Raw genomic sequence first — 21,425 nt, 5'->3', positions numbered from 1 at the left:
AGTGACAGGCTACCTAATGTAAGCAATAATATCTGTAAATAATTACTCGTTCTTTCCATCAACAGTCATCCTTTCTAAATATTCAAGAAAAGTAAGAAAGAATAACAATCATGGGGCTTCTCCTTTCCTTCCTCATTTGATGCTCGTTTATTGCGTGTAAAGATCATTTCTGCACTGCTCTCTGCCAATAAGCTGTAGTCATTCATGCGTTCACCACCTATGATAATTCATTATGGTTAAAAGTAAAACTGTTATTGCATTTGATCCAAAGGGTGACTTAAAAGTTTATTCATAGCTAGGGAGTGTCTATTGCACATGCCATTTGTACACTTTAATTCCTGGTATTTAGCACATTTACAATAAAGTCGTCACACTGGAACACATTTGTTACTATATTCCTTACATAAAGCCTTTGCCCTTCTTCCTGCTTCTTCATCACATTGGAACACATTTCATTTTTCTCTCCCATGAAAGTCTCCAGTCAGCTTGACAACAGACAGGAAGCTCCTATGCTGGGAAAGATACTTGTACATCTAACTAGAAGTAGAGACAGTGTTCAAAAGATAATGCACTGGTATTTTTTACTCCTTTGCTTTTAGTGGTGGTTGAAAAAAAAAACAAGAGTTTTATAATTCCAGAACATTTGCATAATGTCTAAGTGATTTAGTAAATCATGAAGTGCAGTCAAATGTGTCTGAAAAAAATGCAGACTGAACATCTTATGTGCAGATTTGTTAAATAGTCCCTTTGATCAAAATGAAAAATAGAAGATGTATCAGCAATGATGTTGTGAAAGCTTCTAAAATGGTCACTCAACATTGAAAAATTACACTGAAGCAATAATATACTACAGATGTAGTTCCTTTTCTTTTACATCCAGCAAATCTTCCTTTTGTTTCCTGTAGGCTTAGAGGAGTTTTCAAAATAATATTGGTGTTTTGAAATTAAAGTGCTCAGCACAGTGGCTAGAATGTAAAATGGGAACCAAGAGAAGATGAAGCAGGTAAGAGATCCTGAGGAAGTAGTGATTTCATATTATTGAGGTATTTTTACTATTCTAACAATTAACTTGTAACTGCTTAAATCTATGAGGCTCCAGGAACTTGAATATTACAAATTTTTGAAGGAGTTGCATAAAGATACATTTCTTCTTGGAAAGGCTATTCTTGGATGTCACCAGGTGTTATAAAATGTATGAAGAATGGACTTTAGCAAGAGATTGTATCCCGAACTTGTTTACTTTTACCTTAATACCTAAGGTTCAAGTTGCTTTCACAATAATAAGCCAGAAACAGTGTCTTCTTTTCTAAGTAAGACAATCTTTCGAGTTTTAAATCCCACTGTGGTTAACTTTCACAAACACAAAAGCAAGAAGGTAAACATCTAGTAGATATTAACTTCTTCCTTTTCCTTTTTGCTAAGCACTAGGAGAGAATTTTCTTAAATGCCTCTTTTTTTTTTAACGTAAGGGGGAAAAGGACTTTAAAATAGACTAACTGTACAGACAGTGTTTAGTGTAACATAGATGCAAATGTAAATGAGTAAATATATCCCATGGGCCTAAGGGTCCCTGCAGGAATTCTGTTTTCAGCAATTTTGATGGTCAACTTTAGAAAGTAACATTTGTAATACATTGCTGACATCATATACTAAATTTTATGAGGCTACCAAGTATAAGATTTCTTGAGCTTAAAACTAATTTTTTCATTTTATATATTCAAAAATCATGATTTACCTTCATTAAAAAAAAATCTTCCTGTTAACAATACACACTTTGAATGAACAGTTGACAGAAAGTCCTCAAAGAGTCTAGGCTGTCGCCATGGTCTGTGCCTCTCAGGGCTGAGCTGATATTCAATTTGGGGAGGTGAACCGTATATCACTACTCCCAGGGCTGGACAGGGAAATATTTCATTACACGGGAGAGGTGGATTTAGAATGACTCTCTGCCCTCAGATACTGTATTTTATCTCAGGATATGTCACTGACATACTCTTTTGATTTCATCAAATCTCTTCCAAGCTTGCCTGCTTTCTCTCTTCCTTTCAAACACTTACACACATCACTGAGTAGAAATCATATGAAGCTATTTTGATTTTTCCTTTTCTTTTACATCCAGCAAATCTTCCTTTTGTTTCCTTTAGGCTTAGTATTTCCAAATTAATGATATGTGATTTGAATTCATTAGTTACCAACTTATGAAAGGGGATCCCACCCTATTAGTTTTTGTATGCCAGCACAGTGCCCCCACAGACTACACATCCACGCTTGGGGAATTCATTGGTAAAATATTTGTCGAGGAAGGCTCCATTGCTACTTCTTCCCTAGAACCCCTTGAAACCTGCAGGACAGAAGACCCCTCATTAATTCAGGACATAGCTTATTATCTTTTATTTTGACTTATGGTCTTGAGGTCATCTGTCAATATCTTGACAGCCTGTATCAAAAACTGAACCCACTGTAGAAAACAAAAATATATGTGTCCAAGTATTGGTGTAGAGGAGACTACTGCATTTTTTTCATACTTTGTTCATAGAATTTTCCCTATTCTAATCACTATCAGAAAGCATCAAAGATATAAAATACAATTTTTTTATACAGAGGCACATTTATAGTTTCACATTTTGTTTCTAATTTAGGTTTTTCTGTATATAAACACTATATTATAAACTTTTCATAAAACTTAGTTGCTCAGGACTTAAAAGGGACTATTTGGAAAGAGGTTTTTTTTTAAAATTATTTTTGAAGAAAATTCATAGTTGCTTAGTTTAAGAAATTACATACATAATTCCCCAAGAACTTTGATTTTCCTAAAGTAACTGTGAGTAGTTCTTATTCAGTCAACCAATCAATATATATTTATTGACCTGTTCTATTTATCAAGACTGTTAGGTGCTGACTATTCTAATTTATTTGACCTTGAATCATTCATTATTTGGGCAGCAGATACATAATAATGGTAACACATATTGTTTCATTTTTATTTACCTATAATTATCTTTTAGTTTTTCTCTTTGACCAATATTGTTTTTTCATATAAAGTTTCATCCTCTACAGGCTGTAGTTCCTCCCCATTTACTATTAATCTTATGTTTTCCCAACAGTGTATTTTTCCCTTTGAATTCCCCTTTCTTTTAATACTCCCCTGAATACTTAATTTGCGCTTATATTTGGTCCTTGATATTTTTCTTAATTTTTATGAAAATACTCTCTTCCCTAAAAGAGTGTTAAAGACAGAACTCATGGAGACAAATCTTTATTTCCCCATCACACAGTAATTTTGGCCTACCTCTTACTGCAAGATTTGCTATACCGAGCAGGATGTACCAGCAGGTACATGATTATACTTGACTCTTCCTGGACTGTGAAGTTTTAATGCTTGGCCTTTGCCCTATTTATTCCTAAGATTAATGTGATGCTTTCTTTTTAAATTTTAGAGAGGAAGTTCACCGCCGTATGACGATACCACTGCGGGCAGCCTGTGGGTCAACTTCGGATGCTCAGCACCACATTCCCCTAGGGTGCTCTCATTTCTCTGGAGAATTCCTTCCGCTGAGGAAAAGCCTACACCAGCTTTTTATTTTCTGATTAGAATTCTCTTTGGAAGTCACCATGCAGATGAATTGATATGTGAGACTGAATAATCATCTGAATAGCCTGATCAAAACATGTGATCTTGACCAGACATCATGGAAGTTTTGAAGCTGGAAGGGTCTCTAGGGCCTCTCCAGTTCAATGGCCTCAGAACTGCATCCAGTTCTCCAGCACTCTTTCCATTCTATCTCACTAGCTTATACTTTTTAAAAACCAATTAAACCTCTTTTTCCCTAAGAGGTTTTGTTTTAATTTTCCCCTAGAAAAGTTTGGATAAAGTGGCTTTTATGGTCTATTACAAGAGTCCTGCCATCCTCCCCTTCTGGTTCAGCGGGGCAGTTCTTATGCTCAAGAATCAACCTAAATCACATTCTTTTGTTAGTTTTCTTGTTTTACTCCTACTGTACAGAGTAAGAGCAAAGAGGTTCCTATAGAATGAGAACAGAACAAGCACAAGAGTATTGCCTGTAGCTACTGGGCTGCCCTCTACTGAGTCGTGTAAAAATAACTTCTTTCCAGGTAAATCTGTTTTCCCTCAACAAAACAGTGGGAACCACAAATAAGATGGTTTACTGGTATTTGCAACCCCCATATGGCCTTGGACATTGTGTTTAATACATTTCTGTTGAATTATTATTTTGGCCACTCATTAAGCTAAGTCATCATTAAGAACTTCGTGGTTTAAAGAAAAGCACAAATTCAAAAATAGCACAAGCTACCCAGTAATGGTGCTGTATTCATACCTTAAATTAGCTTTTTGTACATACAGATACCAGAAAAATACGCTTCCTTACTCTTTTCCTACCTTTATGCCTCTTTACACAAGTCTTTCGTAAAATGTAAGCTGCTTGCTAGGCTCATTCTTTATACCATTCATTACATATTCAAGTTCAATGTAACTGCATTTTTTGTGCTCAGCCCCATGGTATATGCACTGTGATGCTCAAGTCCTCTTTCCACTAAAGGAACTCTTGCCATTAACTGTACCTTCAGATTTGATGCAGAAATTTCTCTTATGACTATAATTGTTACTAACCCAAAGGATCAATGATCCATAAGCTTCATGCTTGCCCAGAAACAGTCAATACTTAAACATTTCAAGAAATTCAAAACTAAACAAAAGTAATAAACTAGGGTGTTTAGAAACATGCTGTGAACCAGTATTTTAGAAATCATTCACTGTGGAAAATTTAAATTGGTTTAATTACAAAAATTTAAAAGGTCAAAAATCTTCACTGAATTATAGAATTCCCAATCAAATGACAGAAGATGTATCTTATGCTAAAACTTGGTTTGCATTTTTAGGTGATCCTTTGATCGTTTATTCATCAACCCTGGATATGAACAAAACACAATTTCCTTAGTCACTAAAACTATTTTTAATTGCTTTGAACAAAGGTTTAACAATGGAAGATAGTTCACCACTCTAAGCATTTGATTTTCTCTGATAGGTGAAAGGAATAGATTCTAAACACTGGGAAATCTCACGGTGGGCTGGTAATGCCAGGCGCCACAGCAATCAGGCAGGTTCAGTAAGAAGGCAACCTGACCGTGCCCAGTCTTCCCCTTTAGCTACAAAACCTTGAAGAAGTTAGAATTAACAGAGTTGTAATGCTACTCTTTTATTTTACAAATGAGAAGGCACGGGCCACAAAAGTTGTAAGGCTTCCAACAGCCAAGAAATAGAGTCCAGGGCTTCTAAAAGCAGCTGGAATTCCTTCACTGCGCTGGTGGAATGGATGGTTACAACTCCAAGAGTTCATACCCCTAAGGGAAAGGAATTAAGTTAAATTAGTTAATTCATTCGACCAGCATGCATCCACTGCATACCCATTAAATACAGCTCAGGGATACTGTCTTGTTGCTTTACAAGTCCCACTGCAGGAAAAGTGGTCCATTCTAGTGGTAAATAAGGATGTTCACTGCACAAAGGGCAGATACTGAGTTAAACGTTAATAACACACCAGCAAACATACAAATTAAAAATAAAACAACAGAAACATCAATCAGGCTCTGTTTCAAAGAAACAAGAATAAGGCAAGCAAGCCGTTTTAGTAGCATATCTTCAATGAACCAAAGGTCACTACACAAGATGTGTTATGCCTAAACTACTACTAGCATGGATCAGACCTACTGAACATGCAGAAAATATGATTAGCATCTCAGTTTGAAATATATATATAAGTCTAATGTAGTAATAAAGTAGGTTTAACCACCTACTGCTTTTTTTAAAAATGGGTTTTCTTTGTTAATTCATGGAAACTGCCTGAATCGATTTCCAATTAAGGGTTAGGCTAATTCTATTTGCCCTGTTGGGTCAATTTGTTGCTTTCATCTGTTGAGGAACTCATTTTTAAATCTTTTAAATTTGAAGATTTAATCTTTTAAAATTTCAATGGACTGTTTTCTTTAATGATAACAAATGTATCCTCGTCTTGGTCTTTGCGAAGCCATTTACAAGCTGCCAGCTTAGACTTGGATATGAAATCCGCGGCCTGCAAGACCTGCGATGTCCCCAATAGTGCCCAGGGCCCCTGCGCTCTTCAGGAAGTCTCTGCCTCCCTCTACCTGCTACCCATTTCACCCATGGCCCAGATTCCTGTGGCACCTTGCTGCCTTATTAGAATCTATAAAATCTGCCTGTAAAGAAAAAGAAAGTCTAATACTTTCTAGTCAGTTTGTGACAACCTACTAATTTATTGATTCGTCTTTCGGGTGTTTCTAGAATACCTTGGAAGGAATGAGGATGGGGCAGAGGCGAGGAGGAACAGAGAAGGTAATTATTTCTCAAGCAGGTGTGGACGCCACAGGAGCCAATGAGGGACCCGGGCCAGAGAAAGGGACCCCGGGGGGAGGGGGAGAGGGAGGGACCCGGGACAGAGGGGGATCCTGGACGAAGAGGGGGACCCCGGGCAGAGGGGGGTGGGACCCAGGGCAGAAGAGGGACCCCTGGCGGAGGGGGGCCTCCGGGTGGAGGGAGGGGACCCCAGGCGGAGGGGAAGGGACCCCGGGCGGAGAGAAGACCCCGGGCGGAGGGGCCCCGGGGCGCGGGCGGCGAGTCGCCCGCGGAGACACGGCCGTGCAGTGGGCAGTGCGGGCGGCGCTCGGCGGGAGCGCACCCGCGGGGCGGGGGCGGAGCCGCGGGGCTGCCGGGCGGGCGGGGGCGCGGCGGCGGCGGCGGCGGCGGCGGGAGCGGCGGGAGCCCGGCCGACGCCGCAGTCCAGCCCCGCGGACGCCCGGGGCCCGGAGCAGGCCCGCTCGCCGCTGCTCCCCGCGCGCCCGCTCGCCGCTGCCCCCGCTGTGGCGGGGCGGGGCCACCGAGAGTTTGCCGCGGAGCCGGGGAAGTTTCCCGCGGGCTGCGCACGCCTCCCGGAAAGGCTGCACCTGCCGCCCGCGCCTCCACCGCCCCGGCCGCTCGCCAGGTAACCGCGCGGGGCAGGCCCCGAGGGGCCGCGTCTGGGGGGCGCCGCCGAGCGCCCAGGCTGGGAGGGGGCTGGGAGGGGGCTGGGAGGGCCTCGGGGGGCGGGCAGGTGCAGCCCGCTCTTCCGGGCGCTTCACCTCCGTGGAAAGCGGAGGCCCCTTTCCTTTCCTTGCTGGCGCGTCTCTCCCGCAGTATTCGAACCCTCTTCGCTCACTTCATCGGACGTGCTCGGGGCGGGTGGGGCGCCGTGCGGGAGCTGCAGGGGAGGGTCGGGAGGCGCCGGGACCTGTCAGCGCCTGTGCTGGGGGTCCTGGGCCCCGGCGGGCCCCGTGGCTCCCGACTCCAGGGCCAGCCCCCCCTTGGTGCGGGCAGAGGTTGGAAAGAGGACCCCAGAGGGAACGGTCTGGAGTTTCTGACGTCGGTTCCTCCGCTCCCCCGGCATGTGTGGCGGACAGATGAGCATCTCTGCTGCGGTGCGGCTTTTGCATGGGTCCCAAACTCCACGATCTTGCTGAGTCCTGCTCGGGCTGCGGGCAGTAGGGCAGGGAAGTTAGAAGAGTCAGAGCCCAGGCTTGGTGGGGCGGCAGCGGAGGGGTCCGGAGAGGCGCTGTGCGGAGACCGCTGGCGGTGGGCTGTGGGGGCGGGGGGTGGGTGGCGGCAGGACGGGCGCGGGGGTTCATGCAGCTGATGTCACTTTCACGCGGTTGCCCCGCGCCCTTCTGCCCCATGTGAACATCCTGCCTGCCGGCATGTTTCTGTTGCAAGGCTAAAAGGTGCTATGTTTGATGCCTGTCAGGAGTTATTTCCAACTAAGTTCACAGGCGCGAGGTTGGAGCAGCTTGCTCCTCTCCCCGCCCCTGCAGGTCCACCCGCAACTCCTTCTCACAAGCAAACTGTTCCTGAACAGTCGCAGGGTTTTGCAAGGGATGGCAAGTAAACAATATAGTGTGATTTTTTTCCCCATTATGTTACCAGGACCAATTAAGAGTATTTACAGGGCTTTATTTTTGTTTGACCCCCAAACATTGCAGTAATCCATACATATAATTTTATCTGTACTGTCACTATTCCATAGGGAAAGGATATAGGCTTCTTTAGGCTTACATACACACACCGGAAGACAGTGTGACCGTATTTAATATTAATCTGCCTTCTTGATTCAGTGGCCCCACACCTGCCAATTGCAGTACATAATCATAGAAACATAGCCTGGCTACCAAGTGAGGAGAAAGAGGATATTACTGTTTTCCATGGGCAACAGTACCCTGAACTACCAGATGTTATTATTGCTCTAAGGGTTTTTAAGGACTTCAAAGTGAATCAAACATACAGAACAAAATTAAAATTCTACCTGATGCCTTCAAAAAGAATACAATACCTGGGCACTTACAGTTGACTACTTATTGAGGAAAAATTAGAATCCTCTCATCACACCAAAAACATTTTGATTGAATATAGTCAGTAAGGAAGAGCACACACTGAATGCCTTAAGAAAACAAGAAGAATGTTCCTGGTGTCTCATTTGGCTTTTATCTCCTTTATTACAGAAGCATCCTGCAGCAAATGAGCACCTTGCAGATAGATGTTGGAAACCACTGACAAAACACCATATTTTTTAATACAGAGGCTTGGTGACAGTCCAAAAACATAAATGTTTTAAATCATTATCAACCATCTGTTCTCTCCCACTCACTTAAAACACAGTGTTTTATTTCCACAGGTATCAAAACATACATCCTCATTTCAGAGGTTTCCATGAATATCGCCAAAGCTGCAATGCTATTTGACATTGACTCAAGTTTGGCCACTCTTTTGTTTGGCTTATGACGCGAGGAACTCCTCTCCTATTTTCAATGAAAGAAAAAATAAAAAAGTTTTAAAGCCTTTGGCCAAGGCTGGTGTATATGCCAGTGAAATCTGATTGTTGTTGGTTTTTTTCCCGCCTTTTTGTTACCAGAGAGAAGCTGAAAATTAGTACAGCTGCAGGCTCCTCCTGATGACATTCTTTTCCTTTCTTCCTGGTCACAAGGGTGGTGCTTTGAAGCCATATGTTAAATGGCCCCATGACTCTAGAAAATTAGTGTGGCTTCCAAAAGAATGTAACCTCTTCCCAGGAAGAATTTACAAAATGGGAGACTAACTTAATATTCCAAACCCCAAATTAAGTAGACCTAAGACATACAGATTGTTTCCCACACAAACATTGGGTCTGAATAATACAGTAGGATATTATATAGGTTGTGAATAAAATGTCTATATATTACTCGTTAGATTTGTGTTTGGGAATCTGGGTGAGTTTGTATATAATCAGCAGATAAAATCATACCCTTTATTTTGTTTGTGTCATTGTTAGAACAGATCTGAGGTTTTGAGACACCCACCCCATCCAAGAATGCTTTCCTATTTAGGGATGTTTGCTAGAGCTAGAACTGCAATTTTAAGGTATTTTATCATTCAAACTAAGTTGTATAATAAAGTGTTGTTCCTTCAGTATGGCCTGAACATGGGGAAATTCTTTTTACTCAAATCTGGGTGTAATGTCCCAAAGCACTTTCATATATTTTAGGAAAAAGTTATCGGCAGTCTTGCCCACACCTTGCAAATTCCATGTACATGAAGAATATCAAGAACCAAAGGAAGGTGGGTTTGCTGCCTTCGTAGCTGTTACACTCCTCTGTCTTGCCCTTGCCTTAAAAACGTAAGATTCTCCTTACTTATTTCCTGATTAGCATTGAAGGGAATGAACCCAAACTATAGATAATTTAGAATTAAAGTTGCCTTTAAAATATGGCCTAATTTAAACCTTTGGAAATTCATAAGGAAGTGTTACGTCTTACTTTTCAGTACTAGAAATGAATTATTGAGGGGAAGCAATTTCACCATGTATAGTAAGCACTCTGAATTATTCATGCTAATGAGAGGAATAGAGACAATCCAAAATCATGGTTATTTAAAAAGTCATTTGTAATTGTCTTTGGAATGTATTACATAGTTGGTTTAAAAAAAGATTTTTATTGTTACTGTAGGCAAGTTGCCTTTCTAATTATTTTGGTGTGTTTAGGTTAATTTTTCAATGGGTTTGCCTACCTCAAATACCAAAGCCGATTTATGGGGAGGTGAGGCAGATGGGGGACCAACCAGAAAGAGGTGGGTGACAGAAATAAGCAAATCTGCTGCGACAACTTTGCAGTAGATCATGTATAATTTCCATAAAGATAATCAAGACTTGATTGTATACCTATTTCATGAATATGTGTTAAGAATCAGACATGTTCCTGGAAAAAAAATAGAGATACCTCCGTCAAAAGTTGAGCAATTCAACCCCACTTTACATGTAAGAGATGTGATGTATATTAAAAAATAAAAACAAAAACAATAGTGGGGGTGCTCCTGAAAATTAAATAGGAATAATCTAAATTAAAAGTCTTAATAAAATGAATTTATAAGCCTGAGGTTTTCGTAAAGCCTGCACATGTGTATGTGTTAAGGTGATACTCCTAAAGCCTCATGCATGCACCTTACAAAACAAGAAACAGCAAGACGCCGTCAGAATAAGGTTTGGTCCAGTTTGATCTCTCAGCCTATGCTCCAAATCAAAGCATGTTTCATCAAAGAGAAGCTCTCAAGTTACCATGGACCTGGTTAGATAAGATAGGTAACGTTCAGCATTACTGCCAGTCTAACAGATTTCTATTGTGTTTTTCAAAAGCTCTAGGGCTAAATTGGTTGTGGATGAAAGAGTTTCTTGAACAAGAAGTTGATTCACACCCCAGCACTTGCTGTTAAATACCTTGTTTATCAGCAGTGTTCAAGTTGTATATAGAGTTTGTTGAATTGTTAGCTCTGTGGTCCATTAGGGTCTAGAAAACCTCTGTGGAAAAGGTCAGAGCTGCTAAAAATATATGATAAGAAAAGTAGATAAGATCATTTGTATTTCAAGAATTCAAAACAGAAACTGTAACTTTTAAAGCAGTACTCAGAAAGGTAATTGAAAAGTAGATGTCCCCTTCAGAAGGTGACTATGTTCTCGTAATAAATGTACTCATTAATTTCAGTGGAGGAGTACTTCTTTTTTGAGGAAACATTTTTATTTTTTATAGGACATGGCCTATTTGAGTCTCTCGACTGAGTGTTTTAAAAGAAATTATGTGGTTAAAAATGTAATTGAGAACCACGGGATGTATTTTTCTACATTTAGTAAAGGAATCAGTTTCTTCAGAGCGATGCGTAGGTATTAGAATCAAAATTATGCATTTTGTTATAGAGCTGGAAAAGACCTTAAGAATAATTTATTCAATGCCCTCATTTTACAGTTAAGGAAATGGGGCCCACAGTGATCACCAGGAGTTGGTAAAGGTCACACTGCTGGTTGGAAGCAGAGCAGAAACTAGAAACCTCATCTCCTTACTCCTGATTCAGCTCCCTAGTAGTAAATTGGGTGGTTAGATAGGGGAGTTAACTCTTTCCGGCCATCACTATATCAGCTGTAAACAACAGTCACGAAATGCAATGGTGCAGAGGTAAATGCAGGAGGCTTGTGATTTTTCTGTCTTCTGTCATTGACTGAATACTGACTGTGGACCAAACCACAGTCCTCAACCTTCTTAGACTCTGTCCTCTTCTTTAATAACAAATGTTTTGTGTCACACCCTTAGTATCCTGAAGTGTAATTCATCAATAATACACTTACTGAATATATCTCTAGTGAAAAGGAGCAGCAACAAAAAAAAGTAACTTGTAATAAAACATGCATTTCACTATACCAGTGTTTGGGGAAGGCTTTACTGGAGCACGTAGTAAAGAAGTCAGGAGCTCACGTGTATACGTGATGAATAAATTTGGATCGAAGACAAATAACATCAAAAGACATTCCATACGAGAAGTACAGGAAAATGAAATAATGAGGAGAGGCTAAAAGTAGTTTTAAGATCATTACAACCCAGCTTTATTTGTATATGATAACAGAAAGAAGGAAATGATGGTTATCATCATAGGGAAAAATGCCAACTCAAATTACAGACTGGAGAAGATGAAGAACATGATATTTTTGGAAACAAGAGAGTAAATACTATTAATATACTTCCACCAAAATTCCAAAATTACTTTTATGGAGCATTTTCATGTTGTTACTAGTGTGAACTATATTTCAAGGGACTCTGCCGGTTACCCACCTTGTCATCAATAAGAGAAAATATTTGTCAAATGAATATTATTGAGTTAGTGCTGATACTGCCTTTTAAAGTTTATTTTCTGTTAATATTGTAGTCCATCAATTCTACAGTCAGGAGTCAGATTACACAAAGTGACTAAATCACTCACTACAACAACCTTACTGTAAAACACTAGGTTTTCAGTGGAAATTTTTATAAAATGCTTAATTATGATCATGTACCAGATTCTGCAGCTTGATAGTCATAGACTTAGTTCAGTGAGACATTGGGCATGTTATGTGGGGTATTTGGGAAAATTCTTCATTATGTAGGACTCGTCTCCCCTACCCACAACTGACAGCCAACAGCACACCCCACCCACTGTGTCCACAAACCCCAGAGCACCCAACCCTTCCCAGGTTCTCTAGGGGCCATTTGGCCCTGCTGAGACACAGAAACAGCTAAGCAGGAGTGTTATGTTGGCACGGATTATTCTCTCTGCCCCTACCCATCTATCCTTACTTTCTTAAGTGTGACTATCTCCTCCCTGCCTTCAGTGGGCCAGAATGACAAACATCACTAACCACCAAGCTCAAGGACATGGTCTCATTTTTTTCATTTTTTTGGTCCTTATTTACTTCTTTTGTTCCTTGTTTCTCTTAGGAATGTATTTCCCAAGGGTCATCTGAGTGTTGACAAACTAATATGCAAACTAGCTAATATTTTACTTCTCCCAGGTCTTAATCTTGTTCGGATGCATGTCTTCAGAAAGTACTGAAAAGCTTCATGGAGACATTATATACATTCACATCTACATAAGTGCATACATGTATATGCATGTATGTGTATATGTGTACATGTTGTGTGTATGTACATATATGTGTACACACACATAATTTCAGGCCCTGAAAAACCAGGACAGGAGATGATATTTGCAATTGTAATTCTAGTGCTCCTGGCACATGCTTATGCAAACAAGAACTGTACTTGTCCAATATTGATGTTGCATCATAAAACGTAGAGCTGGGAAGTATGCTCGCAGGAAGGGCCAAATCTGTTACCAACCCATAAAACTGTTGTGTCAGAATTTATTTATTTTTGTACTGCTTGAAATAAATGAGCCCTGTGCTAGCATGTTTGTGTTGGGATGGCGAGAGGAGACACCTGTGTTATCTGTCTTAGATGTAGTTAGTCTGTGTACTCTTGACACATTAAAAGCACACTAACATCCCTTTTTGCAAAATATATAGTACATGCAGAGAGATTAGTTTGTACAGTTTTGAATATTACCCACCATGTACATAACACACAGTAGAGCATAGACGAAAGCAAGGAGGGAATTGAGATTGAGACTCAAATTTTCTTGCTTCCAATGTTCTGTCTGCTAGACCATAAAGTAAGACCTGCTCCTAAGGATTAAGAGTTAATATGAGCTGTCATTTCAACACTAGCTACCACAGTATCTTGAATCCACCAAGTTGTAAGTCAAAATTTTCTTAAATTATTTACCACTCGAGCTCCATCTTAGATGTCTTTGTAACATTGTGTATTTAATTCTTTTGAATGAAAGATGCTTTTAATGTGAGCTCTTAACAATTAAGATGGAAGCGAGACAATGTCTCTGTCCCACATGGGGGTGAATTACCAATTGACATAATCACAAGATTCTCTACATAGAAGGGCATGTATTACCCAATCAAGAGAGGCAGCTTTTCCTACAAAGGGGATGTAGCAACTGTGCAGAACGCAATTTGGTCGATGATTGTTTTGCTCTATATTGTTCATTTTTACTGGAAGCTTCTTGGTCAATTGAATGGCCCAACACTCAACCTCAGACTGACCCCGAACTTTATTTGGTCTGTTTTGTTACAATTTCTAATAAGAGTATAGTGGTGCAGTGGGACTTGAGAGAAGATGAAATTGAGGGTGTTGGATTGTGGAGGTGATAAGGAATAAGGAGTTTCTTTCATTTTAGCTGCATCAAGATCTCTATAGGCAGGCAGTGACATTTTATTGGAACTCAGGCCTTTTCTTATTTGCTTTTCATTCCTGTGTGGAATAGGGGCAAAACTGTGAGAATAAAGCCCTCCTTCCACTGTGTGCTGTTAGCTCCACTATGCATGAGAAAACCTTTTTTGTCAGAATAAACAGACATGACACCTTCCAGTCACCAGGTTTATGGTACCTCCTTGTACTATAGTACTTCAATACTACCCTAAACTGAAATCTAAAACACTAAACTACTAGTAAGAAGAGGAAAAATACACCCAGTTAATGTAATGAAAAAATTTTCGAACTATCTATTGCATATATGTGAAAATGGGAAAACCAAATAAGACAGCTTGGTCAATTCAAATGAAGAATGCATTGCTTACTTGTCCATTAGTTTCAGAAGCAAGAAGCTCAAAGCTGACTTAGCTTTATAGTCATTTCTGTTTTCTTTTTTTATCACAAAGGGAATTAGAGCTGTGACGTACAGTTGCAATTTCCTTAGGCAATGCCATCTATAAAGATTTAGATAAAATGATGACATTGATGGTCAACTTTAAAAAAGAAATTTTAAAATTGAAATGTAGACAAAATGTTTTAGAAACATATCTCTATATATATTTGATTTTCCTACAGCATTCTTTGAACAGTAGATCAGGACAAGGGTAATTTATTTCCCATGCCTCACACACACACAAAATCAATTTTCTCAATGTATTTTAAAAAAGCGTTGGGTATTAGTGACATTATTGGACTAAAAGCAGTAACTATATAAACCCTCCTAATATTTGCATTCTATTTTCTTTTTCTTTTTTTTAGTGAAGTATAGGTAATATACAGTATCATATTGGTTTCCAGTACACAACACAGTGATTCATCAGTTACACTCATTATTACATCCTCACCCCACTACTGTAGTTACTGTCAACATAGGAACATGTTCCAGAACCATTGGTAATATTCTCCATGATACACTTCCATTCCTATGACCAACTTATATTATGATTGAGATTTTGTGCCTATTTATCCCTCTCACCCTCCCCACCAACCCAGACCCCTCCCCATGGTAACCACTAGTCACTTCTCAGTATCTATGAGTGCTTCTGTTTGTTTGTTTTTTTTTGTTTGATTTTTGGAGTCCACATATAAATGAAATCATTATGGTATTTTTTTATTAGTTTTATTTTGGTATCATTAATCTACAATTACATGAAGGACATTATGTTTACTAGGCTCCCCCTTCACCAAGTCCCCCCCACATACCTGTTCACAGTCACTGTCCATCAACATAGTAAGATGCTGTAAAATCACTACTTGTCTTCTCTCTGTTGCACAGCCCTCCCTGTGCCCCCACACTATACATGTTAATCGTAATGCCCCCTTTCTTTTTCCTGCCCTTATCCCTCGCTTCCCACCCGTCCTCCCTAGTCCCTTCCCCTTTGGTAACTGTTAGTCCATTCTTGGGTTCTGTGCTTCTGCTGCTGTTTTGTTCCTTCAGTTTTCTTTTGTTCTTATACTCCACATATGAGTGAAATCATTTGGTACTTGTCTTTCTCTGCCTGGCTTATTTCACTGAGCATAATACCCTCTAGCTCCATCCATGTTGTTGCAAATGGTAGGATCTGTTTTTTTTTTATAGCTGAATAATATTCCATTGTTCCATTGTGTACATGTACCACATCTTCTTTATCCATTCATCTACTGATGGACATTTAGGTTGCTTCCATATCTTGGCTATTGTAAATAGTGCAGTGATAAACATAGGGTGCATCTGTCTTTTTCAAACTGGAGTGCTGCCTTCTTGGGGTAAATTCCTAGAAGTGGAATTCCTGGGTCAAATGGTATTTCTATTTTGAGCATTTTGAGGAACCTCCATACTGCTTTCCACAATGGTTGAACTAATTTACATTCCCACCAGCAGTGTAGGAGGGTTCCCCTTTCTCCACAGCCTCACCAACATTTGTTCTTGTTTGTCTTTTGGATGGTAGCCATCCTTCCTGGTGTGAGGTGATATCTCATTGTGGTTTTAATTTGCATTTCTCTGATGACAAGCGATGTGGAGCATCTTTTCATGTGTCTGTTGACCATCTGAATTTCTTCTTTAGAGAACTGTCTATTCAGCTCCTCTGCCCATTTTTTAATTAGGTTATTTGCTTTTTGTTTGTTGAGGTGTGTGAGCTCTTCATATATTTTGGATGTCAACCCTTTATTGGATCTGTCATTTATGAATATATTCTCCCATACTGTAGGATACCTTTTTGTTCTATTGATGGTGTCCTTTGCTGTACAGAAGCTTTTCAGCTTGATATAGTCCCATTTGTTCATTTTTGCATTTGTTTCCCTTGCCCAGGGAGATATGTTCAAGAAGAGGTCACTCATGTTTATGTCTAAGAGATTTTTGCCTATGTTTTTTCCTAAGAGTTTTATGGTTTCATGACTTATATTCAGGTCTTTGATCCATTTTGAATTTACTTTTGTGTATGGGGTTAGACAGTGATCCAGTTTCATTCTCTTACATGTAGCTGTCTAGTTTTGCCAGAACCATCTATTGAAGAGACTATCATTTCCCCATTGTATGTCCATGGCCCCTTTACTGAATATTAGTTGACCATGTATGTTTGGGTTAATGTTTGGAGTCTCTATTCTATTCCATTGGTCTGTGGCTCTGTTCTTGTGCCAGTACCAAATTGTCTTGATTACTGTGGCTTTGTAGTAGAGCTTGAAGTTGGGGAGTGAGATCCCCCCCCACTTTATTCTTCCTTCTTATGATTGCTTTAGCTATTCGGGGTCTTTGGTGTTTCCATATGAATTTTTGAACTATTTTTTCCAGTTCATTAAAGAATGCTGTTGGTAGTTTGATAGGGATTGCATTGAATCTGTATATTGCTTTGGGCAGTATGGCCATTTTGACGATATTAATTCTTCCTAGCCAGGAGCATGGGATGATTTTCCATTTGTTAGTGACCTCTTTAATTTCTCTTAAGAGTGTCTTATAGTTTTCAGGGTATAGGTCTTTCACTTCCTTGGTTAGATTTATTCCTAGGTATTTTATTCTTTTTGATGCTGTTGTGAATGGAATTCTCTTCCTGATTTCTCTTTCTATTAGTTCATTGTTAGTGTATAGGAAAGCTATAGATTTCTGTGTGTTAATTTTGTATCCTGCAACTTTGCTGAATTCCGATATTAGCTCTAGTAGTTTCAAAGTGGAGTCTTTAGGGTTTTTTATGAACAATATCATGTCATCTGCAAATAGTGACAGTTTAACTTCTTCTTTACCAATCTGGATTCCTTGTATTTCTTTGTTTTGTCTAATTGCCATGGCTAGGACCTCCAGTACTATGTTGAATAACAGTGGGGAGAGTGGGCATCCCTGTCTTGTTCCCGATCGCAGAGGAAAAGCTTTCAGCTTCTTGCCGGAGGAAAAGCTTTCAGCTTCTCGCTGTTCAGTATGATGTTGGCTGTGGGTTTATCATATATGACCTTTATTATGTTGAGGTACTTGCCCTCTATACCCATTTTGTTGAGAGTTTTTATCATGAATGGATGTTGAATTTTGTTGAATGCTTTTTCAGCATCTATGGAGATGATCATGTGGTTTTTGTCTTTCTTTTTGTTGATGTGGTGGATGATGTTGATGGATTTTCGAATGTTGTGCCATCCTTGCATCCCTGGGATGAATCCCACTTAGTCATGGTGTATGATCCTTTTGATGTATTTTTGAATTCGGTTTGCTAATATTTTGTTGAGTATTTTTGCATCTACGTTCATCAGGGATATTGGTCTGTAGTTTTCTTTTTTGGTGGGGTCTTTGCCTGGTTTTGGGATTAGGGTGATGTTGGCTTCATAGAAAGAGTTTGGGAGTATTCCCTCCTCTTCTATTTTTTGGAAAACTTTAAGGAGAATGGGTATTATGTCTTCTCTGTATGTCTGATAAAATTCCAAGGTAAATCCATCTGGCCCGGGGGTTTTGTTCTTGGGTAGTTTTTTGATTACCACTTCAATTTCGTTGTTGGTATTTAGTCTGTTTAGATTTTGTTTCTTTCTGTATCAGTCTTGGAGGGTTGTATTTTTCTAGGAAGTTGTCCATTTCTCCTAGGTTTCCCAGCTTGTTAGCATATAGTTTTTCATAGTACTCTCTGATAATTCTTTGTATTTCTGTGGGGTCCGTCGTGATTTTTCCTTTCTCGTTTCTGATTCTGTTGATGTGTGTTGACTCTCTTTTCCTTTTAATAAGTCTGGCTAGAGGTTTATCTATTTTGTTTATTTTCTCGAAGAACTAGCTCTTGGTTTCATTGATTTTTGCTATTGTTTTATTCTTCTCAATTTTGTTTATTTCTTCTCTGATCTTTAGTATGTCCCTCCTTCTGCTGACCTTAGGCCTCATTTGTTGTTCTTTTTCCATTTTCGATAATTGTGACATTAGACCATTCATTTGGGATTGTTCTTCCTTCTTTAAATATGCCTGAATTGCTATATACTTTCCTCTTAAGACTGCTTTTGCTGTATTCCACAGTAGTTGGGGCTTTGTGTTATTGTTGTCATTTGTTTCCATATATTGCTGGATCTCCATTTTGATTTGGGATTTCCATGGGATGGAAAATCATCCCATGCTCCTGGCTAGGAAGAATTAATATCGTCAAAATGGCCATACTGCCCAAAGCAATATACAGATTCAATGCAATGGATTGATTATTTAGGAGTGTGTTGTTAAGCCTCCATGTGTTTGTGAGCCTTTTTGCTTTCTTTGTACAATTTATTTCTTGTTTTATGCCTTTGTGGTCTGAAAAGTTGGTTGGTAGGATATCAATCTTTTGGAATTTACTGAGGCTCTTTCTGTGGCCTAGTATGTGGTCTATTCTGGAGAATGTTCCATGTGCACTTGAGAAGAATGTGTATCCTGTTGCTTTTGGATGTAGAGTTCTGTAGATGTCTATTAGGTCCATCCGTTCTTGTGTGTTGTTCAGTGCCTCTGTGTCCTTATTTATTTTCTGTCTGGTGGATATGTCCTTTGGAGTGAGTGGTGTGTTGAAGTCTCCCAAAATGAAAAATGAATGCCTTGCATTCTATTTCCTCCTTTAATTCTGTTAGTATTTGTTTCACATATGTTGGTGCTCCTGTATTGGGTGCATATATATTTATAATGGTTATATCCTATTGTTGGACTGAGCCCTTTATCATTATGTAATGTCCTTCTTTATCTTTTGTTACTTTCTTTATTTTGAAGTCTATTTTGTCTGATACTAGTATTGCAACACCTGCTTTTTTCTCTCTGTTGTTTGCATGAAATATCTTTTTCCATCCCTTGTCTTTAAGTCTGTGCATGTCTTTGGGTTGGAGGTGAGTCTCTTGTAAGCAGCATATGGATGGGTCTTGCTTTTTTATCCATTCTATTACTCTGTGTCTTTTGATTGGTGCAGTCAGTCCATTTACATTTAGGGTGATTATTGAAAGGTATGTACTTATTGCCATTGCAGGCTTTAAGTTTGTGGTTGCCAAAGGTTCAAGGTTCGCTTCTTTACTAACTTACTGTCTAACTTAACTCGCTATTGACCTATTATAAACATGGTCTGATGATTCTTTTTTTCTTTCCCTTCTTATTCCTCCTCCTCCCTTCTTCATATGTTGGGTGTTTTGTTCTGTGCTCTTTTTAGGAGTGCTCCCATCTAGAGCAGTCCCTGTAAGATGCCCTGTAGAGATGGTTTGTGGGAGGCAAATTCCCTCAACTTTTGCTTGTCTGGAAATTGTTTAATCCCTCCTTCATATTTAAATGATATTCGTGCTGGATACAGTAGTCTTGGTTCGAGGCCCTTCTGTTTCATTGCATTAAGTATATCATGCCATTCTCTTCTGGCCTGTAGGGTTTCTGTTGAGAAGTCTGATGATAGCCTGATGGGTTTTCCTTTGTAGGTGACCTTATTTTTCTCTCTGGATGCCTTTAATACTTTGTTCTTGTCTTTGATCTTTGCCATTTTAATTATTATGTGTCTTGGTGTGGCCCTCCTTGGATCCCTTGTCATGGGAGTTCTGTGTACCTCTGTGGTCTGAGAGGCCATTTCCTCCCCTAGTTTGGGGAAGTTCTCAGCAATTATTTCTTCAAAGACACTTTCTATCCCTTTTACTCTCTCTTCTTCTTCTGGTACCCCTATAATGCGGATATTGTTCCATTTTGATTGGTCACACAGTTCTCTTAAAATTCTTTCATTCCTGGAGATCCTTTTATCTTCTCTGCATCAGCTTCTCTGCGTTCCTGTTCTCTGTTTCCTAGTCCATTAATGGTCTCTTGCATCTCGTCCATTCTGTTTTGAAGTCCTTCCAGAGATTGTTTTATTTCTGTATTCTCCCTCCTTAGTTCTTGCATATTTCTCTGCATGTCCATCAGGATGGTTATGACTTTTGTTTTGAATTCTTTTTCAGGAAGACTGGATAAATCTATCTCCCCAGGTTCCTTCTCAGGGGAAGATGTAGAAGATATCGAAGCTGTCTGGGTTAGTCTTGTCTAGATCAAATTTTTTTGCCTTTTCATGTTGTTAGGTGCAGTGGAGTGCTATTGACTTGTCTGTCAGCTGGGAGAGTCAAGACGCTTTCCACTTGGCTCCTGGCCTTTCTTTACTGGGACAAATGCGACCCCTAGTGGCTTGTGTTGGGCAATTGCGTGTAGACTGGGTCTCTGTATCTTGCCTGGCCAGTATGGAGGAAGCTCCCTTGCTGTGGGCATGGCCAGCCTGCTGCTCTGCTGTGGCCGGGCCCCGGAGGGGTAATGGACGGGGGCTTGTTTGGCTGTTTAACTCCATGAGGGGTCTCAGAGCTTGCCCAGAGGGTTAGTGCACCCAGAGTTTCCTGGAATTTCCAGCTGCTGGACTGTAACCCAGGATGCTTCCATCCAGCTGTGGGGTCCCTGTCCCTTTAAGACTTTCAGAAAGCACCTGCTTTTCTTTGTCCCAGGAGCACCAGCTTTGGGGCCCACTCACAGGTCTTACTGTCCTGCTTCCCTAGTTTCCAGCACCCCACGCATGCACTGTGTCTGTGCTCTGGTGCGGATGGCTAGGGCTGGGTGTTCAGCAGTCCTGGGCTCCATCTCCCTCCCTGCTCTGACTCCTCTCCTCCCACCGGGAGCTGGGGTGAGGGGCCTCGGGTCCCGCTGGTCTGTGGCTTGTATCTTACCCCTTTCACCAGGCGCTGGGTTTTCGCACTTGTGGATGTAGTCTGGCTGTTGTCCTGTGTCTTCTGGTCTCTCTTTTAGGGATAGTTGTATTTGTTGTATTTTCAAAGTA

General features: G+C 40.2%; 1 protein-coding gene across 1 annotated transcript in view; it reads left to right on the top strand.

The window, feature by feature from the left end:
- The first annotated feature begins 6,797 nt into the window (after positions 1 to 6,797).
- Positions 6,798 to 21,425, top strand: part of CHST9 (carbohydrate sulfotransferase 9) — a 261,701-nt gene continuing 247,073 nt past the window's right edge. Inside the window, exon 1 of the mRNA XM_037025364.2 lies at positions 6,798 to 7,016. The gene's annotated coding sequence lies outside the window, so the exon portion shown is untranslated. The remainder of the gene's footprint in view (positions 7,017 to 21,425) is intronic.

This window comes from Manis javanica, chromosome 9, assembly GCF_040802235.1.
Source record: "Manis javanica isolate MJ-LG chromosome 9, MJ_LKY, whole genome shotgun sequence".
Taxonomy (NCBI): domain Eukaryota; kingdom Metazoa; phylum Chordata; class Mammalia; order Pholidota; family Manidae; genus Manis; species Manis javanica.
The sequence above is the reverse complement of the archived record's forward strand: the minus strand, read 5'-3'. Positions and strand labels throughout refer to the sequence as shown.